Genomic DNA, 16,819 nt, shown 5'->3' with positions numbered 1-16,819 from the left:
TATCCACAGCCTATTATGGCTGAATGCATTTCATGTATAGTAAAAACAGCATCCAAAGAAGAGTCAACAGTATCCCTTTTCTGATCCACATTAACATGAGGATTTAAAACCTCACACCTGCGTTGCTTATATACTTAATCCAAAGTAACCCCACTGTGTACCCTACCAAATGTCTTCCCCAACAAGTCAGCTTTTTCTTTTATCAGTTTTTAACCCACAACCAAAACTGAAATTCGAGTGGACTTCCTTCTTCAAGACAGCATGGTCTCAAAATGGTTGCGTACAGAAATAAACCAACATCCCCAACACTATACAGCCTATACACACAAAGGCCCTTCCAAGTAGAACACTCTCACCTGAACATGACAAAGGCGTGCCTTTATACATTTCTTGCATGTCCTCCCCTAATAAAGGGAAACTGACCAAAACTTTGGTTCCTAGCCTGTCACAATACTCTTCAGTACACAATCGTGTAGATTGTAACTGATTGAAGTTTAGGTGAGTGTTATGGTGATGCCCATCTACCGTGGGACTCCTGTTAAAGAGCAGGTGGAGGCAGAGATGCAGTTCAGTTTAAGAGTCTTTATAGATTCAGGTAATGGAGATGATACAGGGCAGAGAATGATTGACCGTCGTTGACATGAGACTTGTCTTGAATGGAGACTTGGTTGGCTTTGTATAGAGTATGGTTTATCTAAAAGGAGACAGAAAGGTGCAAACAATAACGGACAATAACAGCAATGAACATACACAATTAATAGGCTGTTAATGGCAATAATCAATGAAAATATAAATGCAATAAGCATATAAATTGGTAACCCTATGCATAAATATAGCAGCAGTTAACAATGAATGGCCAGAAAGGGGGTTCAATAGCATGCTGCAGCAGGCTAATTTATCAATGGCTTACATAGCATAGCATGGCAAGTAAGTAAGAAAAATAAAGCAAACAAAAGTAGCAAGCATAGCAATAAAACAAGCCTAGTTAGCATTAACAGGTGTCCATTAACAGTACAAGTGCCAAGTAGTACAAGTGCCAAATGTTCCATATGCACAAAAAGTGTATTTATCTATTTTTTTGCAGAAATGTGTTTACATCCCTGTTAGTGAGCATCTCTCCTTTGCCAAGATAATCCATCCACCTGACAGGTGTGGCATATCAAGAAGCTGATTAAACAGCATGATCATTACACAGGTGCACCTTGTGCTGGGGATACACCAGCCCCTCCAGTGGTTAGAGTGTTGGGCCAGTAACCGAAAGGTTGCTGGATCGAATCCCCGAGCTGACAAGATAAAAATCTGTAATTTTGCCCCTGAGCAAGGCAGTTAACCCACTGTTCCCCGGGTGCCGAAGATGTGGATGTTGATTAAGGCAGCCCCCCGCACTTCTCTGATTCGGAGGGGTTGGGTAAAAAGTGGAAGACACATTTCAGTTGAAGGCATTCAGTTGTACAACTGACTAGGTATCCCCCTTTCCCTTTCCACATCCGGCTTCTTCACCTATGGGATCGTCTGCGACCAGCCAACCGGACAGCTGATGAAACTGTGGGTTTGCACAACCAAAGAGCTTTTGGACAATCTGTCAGAAACTGTCTCAGGGATGCTGGTCGTCCTCACTAGGGTCTTGACCTGACTGCAGTTTGTCTTCGTAACCTACTTCAGTGAGCAAATGCTCACCTTGGATGGCCACTGGCACGCTGGAGAAGTGTGCTCTTCATGGATTATTCACGGTTTCAACTGTAACTGTCAAATGGCAGAATGGTGTATGGATGTATGTATGGTGTCATGTGGGTGAGCGGTTTGCTGATGTCAAGGTTGTGAACAGAGTTCCCTATGGTGGCTGTAACATTATGGTATGGGGAGGCATAAGCTAGGAACACAATTACAATTTATTGATGGCAAATTGAATGCACAGAGATAACGTGATGAGATCCTAAAGCCCATTGTCGTGCCATTCATCCTCCACCATCACCTCATGTTTTAGCATGATAATGCACAGACCCATGTCGCAAGGATCTGTACACAATTCCTGGAAGCTAAAAATGTCCCAGTTCTTCCATGGCCTCTATACTCACCAGACATCTGTGACCAACAGATGTGTGTTCCCAGTCATGTGAAATCCATAGATTAGGGCCTAATTTATTCATTTAAATTGACTGATTTCTTTATATGAACTGTAACTCAATAAAATCTTTTAAATTGTTGCATGTTGCGTTTATATTTTTGTTCAGTGCAAATATAGTTATACTACAGTATTTAGACCATAATATAGTAGTTTTTCATGTGGGTAACATGTTTGAACTGGGACTACAGTGGAAATATATTTGTTAAACTTCTTTGTGTTGTTCTCATTATTCTTTGCGGTTGTATTGTGTTTTTAAATAGTTAAATTAAATGTAATCAATCAAGGGATACTACAGTATTGAGTATAGTATTCTACAGTATACTACAACGTTCTATAGTAAGCACTATACTGTAATGAAACAGCAGGGAGCAGGTCTCGAACCCTCGACCTTCGAGCCCGAGGTCCGGCGCGCTATCGACTGTACTGCAAAAGCATGCTCAAGCGGCAGAGCCGATGTCCGCGCTTATAAACCCAGGGTCGTCACAATACTATGATTGGGGAACTTCAGAGGAAATCCCCGACATGAGCTCCCCAAGGACAGCACGTTCAAATCAAAACAGCATCGAAAAAGCTAGCAGATAGCAGTAAAGTTAGCTAACAATCCAATACCGATTTAAAATAAAAAATTATTTCCCTGTAACGCACTGTATATTTGCCCGGTAGAATTCAATGGCTATAGTTAATTTTTACATGTTTTGCTTGATCTGCTTTTGACAGCAAAAGTTTTTAAAACAGTATTGGTATTTTTGAATTCGATTTTCACACTAGCAAGCTAGAACTAATGGTTTGGTTAGCTACACTAGCAAGCTAGGACTAATGGTTTGGTTAGCTACACTAGCAAGGTTTCCCTCGTTGATTATCCCTTAGTTGTTGTATAGTATTCTGCACAGTATACTAAAACACTAAAGTAATCATTACATGATTAAGGGCAGTGGTGAAAAAAAGTACGCAAATATCATACTTGAGTAAAAGTAAAGATACCAATAGAAAGAAACTAAAGTTAAAGTTAAAGTGAAAGTCACCCAATAAAATACTACTAGAAGTCTTAAAGTATTTGGTTTTAAATATACTTACGTATCAAAACTAAATGTAATTGAGAAAATATACTTAAGTGTCAAAAGTTAAAGTTAAAGTATAAATAATTTCAAATTCCTTATATTAAGCAAACCAGACTGTACAATTTGTCTTTCCTTTTATTTATGGATAGCCAGGGACACACTCCAACACACAGGAATCATTTACAAACAAAGCATTTGTGTTTAGTGAGTCCGCCAGATCAGAGGCAGTAGAGATGACCAGGGATGTTCTCTTGATAAGTGTGCGAATTGGACCATTTTCCTGTCCTGCTAAGCGTTCAAAATGTAACAAATACTTTTGGGTGTCAGGGAAAATGTATGGAGTAAAATGGGGAAGTAAAAGTTCAAATAATCAAAAATATAAATAGTAAAGTAAAGTACAGATACCCCCCAAAACGACTTAAGTAGAACTTTAAAGTAGTTTTACTTAAGTACTTTACACCACTGATCAAGAGATCAAGGCATCAGTGGCAGTCGGTGTCGTTTATGATTAGAGAGGATGATTTTTAAATTTTTATGAGCATGACCTTATTTCTATTAGCTACAGCATATTGGATGACTGGCATTAATATTCCATTCACCCAGTTCAATGTAACATCGATAGGTTTAGCCAACTACATGATACTCAAATTTGCCCTATACCCATCATGAGGTTGCTACAACCTAGCCGACAAATGAAAGTTTACAATGTAGGTGCACAGGTTGATATAATTTATTTTGTAATCAAGGTGACAGACAGTGACACATTGAATACCGTCTTGCACACCCTTGCCTACATCTAGCTGATGCATACTCATTAGTCCAACAGTTGCAAATAAGAGTTTCTATTAGACAAATTCAGTTATGTTTATCTCCGTTTCGTTCCCGTTTGCTTCTGCTTAAGATACATTTTTCAACAGAATCGGCGGAATGAATACACCCCTGATCATCTGCAAACCCAGTTCACTTTCATAGCAGCCACATACAAACGGCCTCATCACTTTGCTCATTGTATAATTCCTTCTCGCTCTTCTCCTCTCACCTTATCCCTTTGCTTGTGGACTTCAGTTCACAACACAAAAGCTGTCTGTGACCAGGCAAAAAAAACTTTCCAAACCAAACCTTCATACCATAACCACTAACTGCTACACTCAGCCTACATCGTTGTCAGCATATTAGCTAACGTCATAGTCAACATACAGTAGCTACTAGTCATAGTCAACATAGCAACTAGAACTAGCACGTTAGTAAACCCGCTACAGTCATGCAGTACAGTGTACAGCTAGCAGTTACACAGACGGGCCCCAGTGGCAATAAATTAATAAAACCAAAAGTTTTCCTTGACTTGGAAGAGTTCCAGTGTTGGATAGCCATAGCCAGCTAGCTAACATAGCAACCCTCTCTATTTAAGACGGGTGTTTTGAGTAGGGTAAACTAGCTAGCTGCATTCACTAGCTAAGTAAGTGAAAGTGAAAAAAATACAATGAAATATAGCTCTCTCTCTCTCCCTCTCTCCCCCTCTTACTTCTCCTTCATTTTTGAATAAACATTTTTTAAACTATTGTCTTTCTTTCTCTTTGACTCAACTACTCACCACATTTTATGCACTGCAGTGTTAGCTAGCTGTAGCTTATGCTTTCAGAACTAGATTCATCCTCTGATCCTTTGATTGGGTGGACAACATGTTAGTTCATGCTGCAAGAGCTCTGATAGGTTTGAGGACGTCCTCCGGAAGTTGTCGTAGTTACTGAGTATGTCTATGGAAGGCGTGAGAACCATAAGCCGGAAACTAGCTGTCCTCCGGCTACACCATGGTGCTACCCCAAGAGAGTGCTGTTGAGGCTACTGTAGACCTTCATTGCAAAACACTGTTTTAATCAATTATTTGGTGACGTGAATATATTTTGTAGAGTTTTATCTAAAAAAAGATAACTGTTTCAATGTTTCACTATTTAAATGTTTCAGAAATTCACTGAGGATGGTCCTCGCCTTCCTCCTGTTAGGAGCCTCCACTGCAAGTGATAATACAGTGTGTTATCTATAACGCTAAAGCTTTGATGGGAATTTAACGCACCCTCTCGACACTTAGGCTACATCACAATAAAGAGAAGAAAGATCATTTTGATGGTGTTCATTTTTTTGCGGAATTAAAAATGTGTATAATTTAATACAGTTGAAATGTTTACAAATTAGATGCGCTGAAATCAAACTTCTGAAAATACACACTTGGATTATAGTGATATAATGTTTGATCGCACAAACAATGTAAAGGTGTGTTTAGATAGGTGTAATCTAGAGCCAGGCGTGTTGATTTTTAATCAGAGGGTATCCTGCTATTGATACATTTGGCGAGTTATACACGAGAATGTGACAACAACAGGCAGTCCAGACAGCACAGTGAGTGCAGGTAGGGTGGACAGAGCAGGTAGGCTAGACAGAGCGGGTAGAGTAGACAGAGCAGGTAGGGTAGACAGAGCGGGAGGGTAGACAGAGCAGGTAGGGTAGACAGAGCAGGTAGGGTGGACTGAGCAGGTAGGGTAGACAGAGCGGGTAGGGTAGACAGATCAGGTAGGGTGGACAGAGCAGGGAGGGTAGACATAGCAGGTAGGTTAGACAGAGCAGGTAGGGTAGACTGAGCAGGGAGGGTAGACAGAGCAGGTAGGGTAGACAGAGTGGGTAGGGTAGACAGAGCGGGTAGGGTAGACAGAGAAGGTAGGGTTAGACAGAGAAGGTAGGGTAGACAGAGAAGGGAGGGTAGACAGAGCAAATGTTTGGTGTTTGCATCCCTGCTCCACCCCTCTATTCTTTATTGATTCATATATGCAAATACACCTGCAATATTTAGCAAATTAAGCACATATAATTGTCTATATTTTAACACGAAATGTAAAAAATAATACCTGATTCAATAATAAAGTGTGTAGTACCTTCTAAGAAAATGTCACATCCTGACCTTAGTTCCTTTTTTTATGTCTCTATTTTAGGTTGGTCAGGGCGTGAGTTGGGGTGGGCATTATATGTTTTGTTCTATGTTTGTATTCTATGTGTTTGGCCTGGCATGGTTCCCAATCACAGGCAGCTGTCAATCGTTGTCTCTGATTGAGAACCATACTTAGGCAGCCTGTTTTCGCCCTTGAGTTGTGGGTAGTTGTTTTCTGTCTCTGTCTCTGTACCAGACAGGACTCTTTCGTTTGTTCCGTTTTGTTATATTTGTTCTAGTGTTCAGTGTAATTAAAAGATCATGAACACGTACCACGCTGCACCTTGGTTCTCTCCTTCTTCCACCTACGACAGCCGTTACAGAAAAAAGTTTAATACCTGAATTCCCACCAAAATCCCTGAACTCCATTCATGATTTGTCTGCGCCAGAAAAATGTTTTATGTGCTATAATTTAGTCAATATCTGATGGATTATAAAACTTTTAAAAATGTGGTCTATCTTCATCCATTGTCCAACTGTTGTATTTATTAGAATTGTTTTAACACTTCATTGCTACTGTCTTGATTGGAATTGTTTTAACACTTCATTGCTACTGTCTTGATTGGAATTGTTTTAACACTTCATTGCTACTGTCTTGATTGGAATTGTTTTAACACTTCATTGCTACTGTCTTGATTGGAATTGTTGCTTCACAGTTATGTTTTGAGCTTTGTTGTGAATCTATGGCAAATGCTCTCCATACTCCAACTTTTAGCTGTCTGTCTTTATCCAACTTAGCTATCTACTCTTCAACCTATCTTTGGTAACACTGGGCAGCCGTTGTGAATATAACCAAGTTATTGTTTCCAATACGACAACCGTGCCAAGGAAGCACATCTGCTGTATGAGAGAGCTTCCAACTCTCAATTCATTATTAATACTGAATCTCATCTGGGTCAAGGCACAGGAAATGTAATTACTTTGTAATGCCCACATGTCATCATTTCCTAAAGTGCTGTCAGGAAAATAAAGTAATTCAAACATGTGGCCATGCAGCCAAAAATAAACAACAATGCAAACAGCTTCTTATGACAATGACAGAGAGAGTAGGCAGATGGAGGATACATAGCCTGCCGTTCACTTGGGAACTCACCCACTCTCTATAATCTTGGCAACTAGCAATACAAATATCAAAAAGGCTACAGCATTAAGCAGTCATAGTCAGCGTTGGTAGCTACTTCAGGGTATTTGTGTTTGAAACTAGCTTGGGGAAATGGCTATTCTCAGCCCCCAGTGCTCCTTTCAGCTCCTAGGGGATATTATACTGTAACCTGATACTGTACAAGCTTCATAGTGACAGTTCTCCTTGACTGTTACATAAATCACTTCTAATACTAGACTTGTTGTGATTATACAATCTTCATTTGTCCTGTGCAGGAGCCATGACAATTGACTTGTCTGGAAAACATGTGAATAATTGGGATAAGACATATGATTTCAAGTCTGGAAAACACGTATTTGAAGAATTGGGATAAGGCATTATCCAAAATGGTGAGAGATCATATACATACAGACAATGTTCCTATTGCTAAGATACGTTCATTCACAGTATGGTGAGTAATTAATAAGCCTATGGACTTGTTACTTACAAGCTTCAAGTTTACAATACAGCTCAATGGAAAGTACAAATCCTGCTTTTGCAGTGGAACACTTGATTTTGGTCTGATTTATATTTGTTGGTGCCATCTAGTGAGCATGGATGGGAATTACAGAGATTTGACCAATGTATTAGTAGAAGTACTGGATCAGAACATGTGGCGTCACTGTGGTTCCAATGTATGGAGGCTGGGGAGAGTTGATACTTTGGTCTTATGTACACGGAACAAAAATATAAATGCAACATATAAAGTGTTGGTCCTGCTATTTCATGATCTGAAATAAAAAAATCCCCAAAATGTTCCATATGCACAAAAAGCTTATTTCTCTCATATTTTGTGTTTACATTTGTTTACATCCCTTTTAGTGAGCATTTCTCCTTTGCCAAGATAATTCATCCACCTGAGAGGTGTGGCTTGTGCTGGGGAAAATAAAAGGCCTCTCTAAAATGTGCAGTTTTGTCACACAACACAATGCCACTGATGTCTCGAGTTTTGAGGGAGCGTGCAATTGGAATGCTGACTGCAGGAATGTCCAACAGAGATAATATGATTGTTAATTGATCTACCATAAGCCGCCTCCAATGTTGTTTCAGAGAATTTGGAAGTACATCCAACCGGCCTTACAACCACCTGACTCCTTCATCTGCGGGATTGTCTGAGGAGGAGGCGGGTGCTGCTGTCTGTAATAAAGCCCTTTTGGAGCGGAAAAAACAAATTCTGATTGGCTAGGTCTGGCTCCCCAGTGGGTGGACCTGACTCCAAAGTGGGTGGGCCTATGCCCTCTCAGGCCCACCCATGGCTGCACCCCTGCCCAGTCGTTTGAGAACTCCACAGAGTAGGGCCTAATTTATTTATTTCAATTGACTGATTTCCTTCTATGAACTGTAACTCAGTAAAATCTTTGAAATTATTACATGTTGCATTTACATTTTTTGTTCAGTATATATTCTACATTCAGCCATATATATTTTATGACATCTAGTTTTTCAGTTTAGAGAGAGTGTAAACCTAAGAATAAAAGTGTTAGATTTACACACCTTACTCAAGACAGTATTTTGAATCAGTTCCTATTGGGCCAAACATAATCTCCCGGAATCACAATTAAAACAATCTGTAAACACATCCAACGAGTTTGTTGAGTCACAAGCTTGATTGATGTAGTCATTGCGGGCTCGGAATATGGGCCAAATACTATATTTCTGACTACTTTAACCCTCTACCGCACATCATTGCCATCAGGTAACAGAAAACCTGTTTACTCCTCACACAACCCCATATTATTTAAAACAAAATCCTACACATGACAATACGTGATGACATGTCTTTAAACAATCCAATGAGGTGCAGAAGTTGGTATGATGTATCAATTAAGGGATGGGACCTTCTTTCAGGAAGCAGAGCAACATAAGCACATGGTGTGAGTGATGGGTAAGATACATTGCTCTAAAGAAGCATATTTGATTTAATATATATTTCAAAAATGTCGTTTTCCTGTTTCCTCAGGACAATGTTGTGCAGTTAGGCAGCTTTTTTGTTGGCTCAGGGCAATGTTGTTGAGTTCAGTTCAGTTTTAGGAAAATGTCATTCTCAATGATAGACATGTAATTTGATGTAAAATGATGGCTTGGTCAATATCTTTGCTAAAATATCCACTGATATTCACAGACAATGGACACAGCGACATTCTATGGGCGAAAGGATCCTAATGGAGCAGTTAGGATCACCCTCTGATAGTGAGGACAGTGAGCTGGAGGACAGTGAGCTGGAGGACAGTGAGCTGGAGGACAGGGAGCTGGAGGACAGGGAGCTGGAGGACAGTGAGCTGGAGGACAGTGACAGCGAGGAAGAATCAGGTTTGAGAGGCAGTGAAATACTAGTTTATGCCCCCAACTTGTATTTCCTTATTTTTTAATATATATTTTTTCACCTTTATTTAACCAGGTAGGCTGTTTATGAAAACAGTGCTTGTTTCTATTATATTTCACTTAATAAACGTTTCCCGAAAATATCTAATTTTCCTTGGTGTTTCAGTAACCTGATGGCACGGTGTTGAGGCAACACACTGGGTGTGTGGGTAAAAGTGACCCTTTATATTATTGCTACATTATCAGTCTGATGAGGCAGCCTTAGTCTCATTGACATTTTAAAAGGTATTTAAAGTGTATTTTTAATGAAGTTAATAGTAAAGATACAGTATACACATTTGGGTTTTGGATAAAGTGCCCTAGTCGATTGCAATGCATAGCTATCTACCAGTGTAGATGTTCCTGACCTTAACTGTTTGCTACCGTATTGGTTGCTCAGGTTTAACCAAGGTGTGTTGAGTTAGGTAACCAGCGTGCAATTCAGCCATGCTTTCAGTCTCCCTGAGTAGTAGTTCTAATCATGCTCTATTTGATGTAGCTCTGTCTTTTAAACTCAAGTTTACTTGACTAAATATGGTCATTTAAACAAATGAATGCAATTAACTTAAATCATGTTTTCCATAGTGTTACCTGGTCTAATAAACAACGTAAAGTTATTCTAATGAAATGCTCTTTCTCATTGGTTAATAAGTGTGGGCGGGTTCGAGGAGCAAAGGTATATATGCTGTGCTCAGGTTGAACACCATTTTGCAATGTGCTCCATAGCAGTTTGTTGTGTCCCGTATGTATAGGCATTTGATTTAGGCTATTCCCAATAAGGAGAGCGTTAGGTTCTGTTTAGAGCTGGAAAGGGGTAATTCCTTGTTATGCTGTTTAGCATTTAGGCCTTGTCTTAGCTGCAGCAGGAACCCCATTGAGGGGCTGAGCTTTAGACTCGCTGTCATTTTTGTCCGTTTTTGTATCCTGAATGTTGGTGCTAAGGAGACAAACCCTGCATCCGTAATAAATTCACATATTGTTTTTGTACAATCATGGGTCCTCATTCCCAGCTATCACCTCCTTTGGCTATTCTGGGTCTACAATCAGAAAGACTTTATCTTCCAAAAAATCATATGTAATTGTTTTTCCATTTAAAACCAAAATGTGTGCAGTAGAGGTTAAGTGAATTTGGCCAAATACGTCACTAGATACATAAAGTGCTTTCATTTTTAAACAGTAAAACAGATATTGATTTTTTTTTTTTTTTTTACATTCAAATTAAATGTACTGTCGCCTCATGAAACATTTGATCTCAATTCCAAAATGCTGTAGTATAGAGCCAAATCAAAAAACGTAGCTTCACTCTCCAATTAAATACGGACGGGAGTGCATACCTACTCCACAAAAGCTGTAAACCCAGGGCTAACATGTGCAGACTTTATGGAGATGGAGAGAACATCAAACAAATAATGGGTTGAGTTCTCCCACAGCTTTATGCACTGTCAGATTCAAACAATCTGCTATGAGGTCTGCAGCTCACCCAGTGTTTCACTTTATCAGAATATATTACAGCTTACGTGTTGGCTCACTACCTTCTGAGTGCATATCAAGAAGGGGACTGCGGCTCATAGACCACATCGGTGTTGTTTTAGAATAACGGGTGCTGTAGATCTGCTAGTGTTGCTAATCTGTCTGTCTGGATTATGGGCTCAGGGAGAGAGCAGAGTGATCAGAGAGAGTTTCATCGAGAGCCAACGGACTAAAGCTACAGAGACGACTTGCAAACAGACATGCAGCTGGACAACTACAACCCCTGACATCTGGACCGAGCTGAAAGAACTAAGAGACATGGTGGTGGAATGGAGAACAGAGCTGAGGAACACAGAAGCCAGACTGAAGGACAGCGAGGACCAGGCGGAGGAGCAACGACTTTAGCTTAGGCTGACCAAGGAGGATGTGGAGGAGCTGAAGACAGGAAATGCAGCCCAAGCTGATGAACTGTCAGCTATGGAGGCCAGAGTGACAGCCAGTGAGAGTGGGAACACAGCCTTGAAGGCCAGAGTCACAGTCAGTGAGAGGGAGGTGGAGGAGCTAAAGGCAGAGAGCCCAGTCAGACCAAAGGTGGCCTTCTCTGCTAGTTGGGCTAATTTAGGACAAGTAGGGCCATTCGATAATGAATATTGGTATACAGTAGCGTCTTTAACACTGGCATGACCTACAACCCAACTGCAAGCATCTTCACAGCACCAGTGAAAAAAGTGTACTACTTCAGATGTATAGCCCATGATTACCACACTATACATTATATACACTATACATTAAATGACCGTTTTCCTTCACCACAATAATCAGAACGTTCTGGATAATTATATATATGATTCTAATGGATAGGATGCACGTGTGTCTAATACATTGTCTTTAGAGCTGGAGGAGGGCGATGTGGTCTCGATACGTCTCCCCAAAGACCACAGAGTGCAATGGTTCCCAAACCACGTTCAGTGAACCGCTGTAACAAAAAGCTGTCTGGTGTGAGCAGTTCTGGGGTTAAGATGTTCCTTCATAATCACTAAGAAGCCATTTAAAACTAATACTGGTGGTTGTGTTATTTTCTTGAAGGGTGAATGTCTTCAGAGCATTGAGTCGATTGATTTCCCCAGTGTCTTTATTCCAACTTCCATACATTTTTACCCCATTCAGTTGGATACAGACTTAATTATGGTGATTGTGAAGCGGAATACTTCAGCGGCTGTGACGATGATGTCCGGTCCTTAGACTTGTGAATGACAGTCATGAGAGTCTGAGGAGACATGAGCCTTATGTCATTGTGACGTTCTGGGACTACAGCAGATAGACGACACACAGACACGCACACACGCGCACACACACGCAAGCAATATTTGTCAGACCATGAGACATCTTGAAAATTGGTCCTCTCACAGAATCGTCTGTAGCGTCCGAACAGTTTGGCCTACAAACTATTATGACCCTTCTATGGGGTTACAGCAGATAGGCACACACACACACACACACACACACACACACACACACACACACACACACACACACACACACACACACACACACACACACACACACACACACACACACACGTCAGGAGCTGCTACTTACTGTCTGTAATAGTGACTCAGTCCCATCAGGGTGTGCATGGCTGAGCTCCCTGAAAGCTCAAACAAATAACATTGTTCTTTGTTTACTATAATAACACATTACCAGTGACATTAATGCTAATTATATGTACATTCAATTCAGTCAAAACAATGAAACCACACATTTCAGTACTTACCTACTAGGCACAAAGTGGTTGAATCAACATTGTTTCAATGTCCTTTGTCAACATATTGTGATGAGGAATTTACGCTGGGAATACATTGGATTTGAAAAAAGTCATCAACTGTTGTTTTGAGGGTGACATTTCAACCAAAGGATTATGTCATCATGGTAACCAAATTTCAACATAGACAAACCTTGCATAAAATATGTTGAAATTGTGACTTTCAGATCGCCAGCAATAGGCTGGGCAGGTCCTCCTACTGGAGAATTGATCTACTGTATCTACAGATACCATCTGGTCTCCCATCCAGGGTTTAACTAAGCCCAGCCATGATATTATATTTGTCCCTGACTACTACCAATGAGCTATCTTGAGAGTGACCATTGAGAGATCACCACTTAAAAACGAAACAGATTCACTGTTGCAAAGTCATTCCAAAGGGTAGGTATAACAGAGCAAATGAAATGTGACCATACTTTCTCACTCATATATCATCAATGATGCTATATTGTATAGCATTTGGGGAGTCATCAACAGCTTTTGCTTCAATTCAACACAGAATTCAACTAAAAATAGACAACACAATAGGGCTCTGGTTGATTTCAAATGTAATGATATTTAATGATATTGCTTGTGGTTGTCAACACAGACAAATGTCAACATTTGAAACATCTGCCTGGATAGTTCCATCTGTGCAACTGACTTAGTCTGTCATCAATTCCAGTTTGTCTACATATTAATAATTGATATGTTGGATTTACGTCTCCATCTCAACCAAGAATCTAAGTTAAAGAATAGGACTAAATCACATCAAACTTTATTTAAAGCACATTTCAAGTTAGATTTGATTTAGTCCTATTTTTGTCTTTGATTTTTGGTTGAGATGGAGATGTGAAATCAGCATATAAGTCATTAATTTGACATTACTGTAACTATAAATATCTTCTTATGTAATCAAATAAAGCTTGCACCATGTACTGTTAATGTAATCTCAACTTGGTTCTGCTATTAGATGAAGGACAGTGGCAACACATTCATCTGTTGTATAAATAAACTAAATATCTGACATTGTATTCCTATTTGAACTTTGCTTTTAAATGGTTGAAGGTGCGGGGATAGACATTTGGGTGACAACTAAACCAAAAATCAGACATTGTTTTTTTTGCACTGGAATTTGGCTGTGCTTTTTAGATGGTTGAAAGCATAGTGAGAACACACTGATCATGTGTCCAACTGTTATCTAAATGAATCTAACTCTAACACCTGTTTGAGTGGGTGAATATAGGTTGTAATGTCATTGATCAACATCTCAACCAGATATTACCCAATTATCCCCGTTGAAATGACGTGGTGTGCCCACTGGGTATTCAGAGTGGGGTTATATTTGATATATCTCTTTCTCGTTGTCTTGCTATATATTACAGACTGTCATAGCTTGGCTTGGCAGTGTTCCTGCAGTGCAGTGCCTGCCTGCCTCCCCTCATCTGGGTTCCATTGTGTGGGTGTGCACAGAGCTGGCTCTGAATGGGCTTGACCATTCATCCTCCACGCTGAAGCTCATTAGAACTCTATAGAAGCACAATTGTGAGCCTCACATTAGACACTTCCTCGCTGCTGCCACAGACACCACACAAAGTGCCAGTTTGCTGCTAAGCTAAGCGCATTGTCTTCTGATTCATAGAGTCTGGCCCTCCATTCATGATATTAAGTTCGAGTGGTGGAATATCAATTGAGTGTGTAATGGCCCGGTATCTTTTTAAGAGGCCAGGGACAGAAAGGACCTCAGCTGGTCTGCACAGTGCTGGATCTCAACAGGACCATTGTGGAGCTCTGAATGGGGGACCCCACTTTTTCCCTCCAATAGAAAGTAGAATGGACATCAAATAAATTCACATGAACTTGCTTTCAGGGTATTTTCAAGAACTGCATTCCCAATGGCTCAATTATACCTCCCTCCCTTGGAATGCTACCTACGGAATCTGGCCCGTTAACAAGTTGTGAATCCTAACGATGCTTTTCATACCAAATATCAAGTCTTGCAAGATTACAAGCCATGCACAATCCGTTTGTTTATAAGCGTAGTCAAAATCATCAAGGAAATAACCCTCTTTGGTACAGAGCTGAAATGGAAATGGAACAACTCAAAGAAACACACACGTTACATCACCAGCTTCTCAAATGACACCTCTCTTACACAAACAACATAGCACTCATCTTGCAGCCATTATCCTAAGCGCTGCAGTGTGCTTTATGAAGGTAATACTTTGCTTTTGCAGTATCTATTTATGTGGAGATTAATTGTCTCACACTGCTGCCTGTGGCTCAGCCTGTGCTTCACTGTGTCATGAACAAATGGCTCCCTTCCACACCAGACAAAGCCTATGGCTGTATCACAAACAGCAGCCCATGTGGAGCATGTAAACCCGCATTAGGTACACACAGAGGTAGATAGCACAGCCTGAGCCCACTAACACCCCTCACACGAGACACCACAGTCACTTTCTCCACTAGTCTGGTGAATATAAAACCTCAAATTTGATTACAAGCGACCTTTGGCTCCCTGGTGGCCAGACAATGGGCCTGGCTGTCTGGAGCAATTTCCATGCCCAGCATGAGGTGTCCCCCGAACCGTGCACCCCCCCTCGCCCTGCCCGGACATGCTTGTTTACTGTCCCCCAATGTTGTTTCATTTCAGTCGGCCTCCTTTTCCCCAGCTCCTCTATTATGAGGCTGAGTATCATTAGCAGGAGCAGTCAGATCAGGGTTACATGGTTACACGTGACGCCAGCCACCCATTGGCTAATATATACCACACGCAACCTCACTGTGTTTGTGTGTCTGTAGGCTTCAACTGTGCCTCTGAAATTCAATGAATGTATAACAACAGGTCTGGGTTTGAGTCCCAGTTTGGCTACTCCTGAATTCGCCGCAATATTATATACAGTGATAAACTGCAGCTGCTTGTCTAATTCTTCTTACTTAACCAACCTTCATTTGATCTCAGTACAGTAGGAGTGGAGTCTATAGTTTTGATCTCTTACCAAGTCTCTCCCTTCCGTCCACATCAGAACCTGGCGTTAACTGCTGTAGATCCTTCACATACGGTACTGTATCAGCTTTGTGCATATTTCTGTCAAGCTGGACGGTAAGTCTTTTTAAAACAGACAGAATCTGGCAATTGGGGGCAGAGTAATTTTCTATCTTAAGCAGCAACCAATAGGCCTGTCAAATATGTGAGTGACAAGCCATAGTGGAGTGGTCCAAATAGTCACTGAAAAGAGGAGGGAAGTGGCTGGAGAATAGCACTTAGGCCATTACTGAGGCAATCTGAAAGAGGTATTAATTGGTTTGAGTTCATGGAGTCAGAAGTTGAATATGAATGACCTGATGAGTCTGACATTTGACTAGAAAACAAAGAGGGAAAAAATGTTCATTTAAATGTCAAGGATATTTCAGTTCTATGTCACACTTGGACAGTATTACACCATCAGAATAATTATACAATTATTGACTTTTGAAAAATGTATTCATGAGAACGCAATGTGCAGAATCACATTCTATGTGGGCATTAGCTTTTTTTCTAGTTGGTCATCGCGCAACAAACTTAACACAAACGGTGACCTAGATCAGACCAAACCAAATACTAGTATTGTGCACTGTGTGAACGAAGCTGCAACTATTTAATTGCCTCCATATGCCTTTCTATGGGACACAATGGGTGCTCTGAAGGTGGCTGCAGAAAATAGAAAACTATTTACTGCAAGACTGAGAAATACATTTGGTCCACGTTAAACTTTGGCCAGCAGTCCATTGTCTCGGGTGTCTATCATTTAATAGGCAAGTTGACATAATGAATGGAGACGGACACACCTTCTGCCACTCCAGAACGGACCCAGTCTTATCTGAATTGAGAATCACATTAGAG

At 40.6% G+C, this 16,819-nt stretch overlaps 1 pseudogene; it reads left to right on the top strand.

Moving 5' to 3' along the window:
- Positions 1 to 9,463: 9,463 nt before the first annotated feature.
- LOC112219215 lies at positions 9,464 to 12,104 on the top strand (annotated as a pseudogene).
- The last annotated feature ends 4,715 nt before the right edge of the window (positions 12,105 to 16,819 follow it).

This window comes from Oncorhynchus tshawytscha, linkage group LG19 (assembly GCF_018296145.1).
Source record: "Oncorhynchus tshawytscha isolate Ot180627B linkage group LG19, Otsh_v2.0, whole genome shotgun sequence".
Taxonomy (NCBI): Eukaryota; Metazoa; Chordata; class Actinopteri; order Salmoniformes; family Salmonidae; genus Oncorhynchus; species Oncorhynchus tshawytscha.
This window is presented reverse-complemented; position numbering and strand designations above follow the sequence as displayed.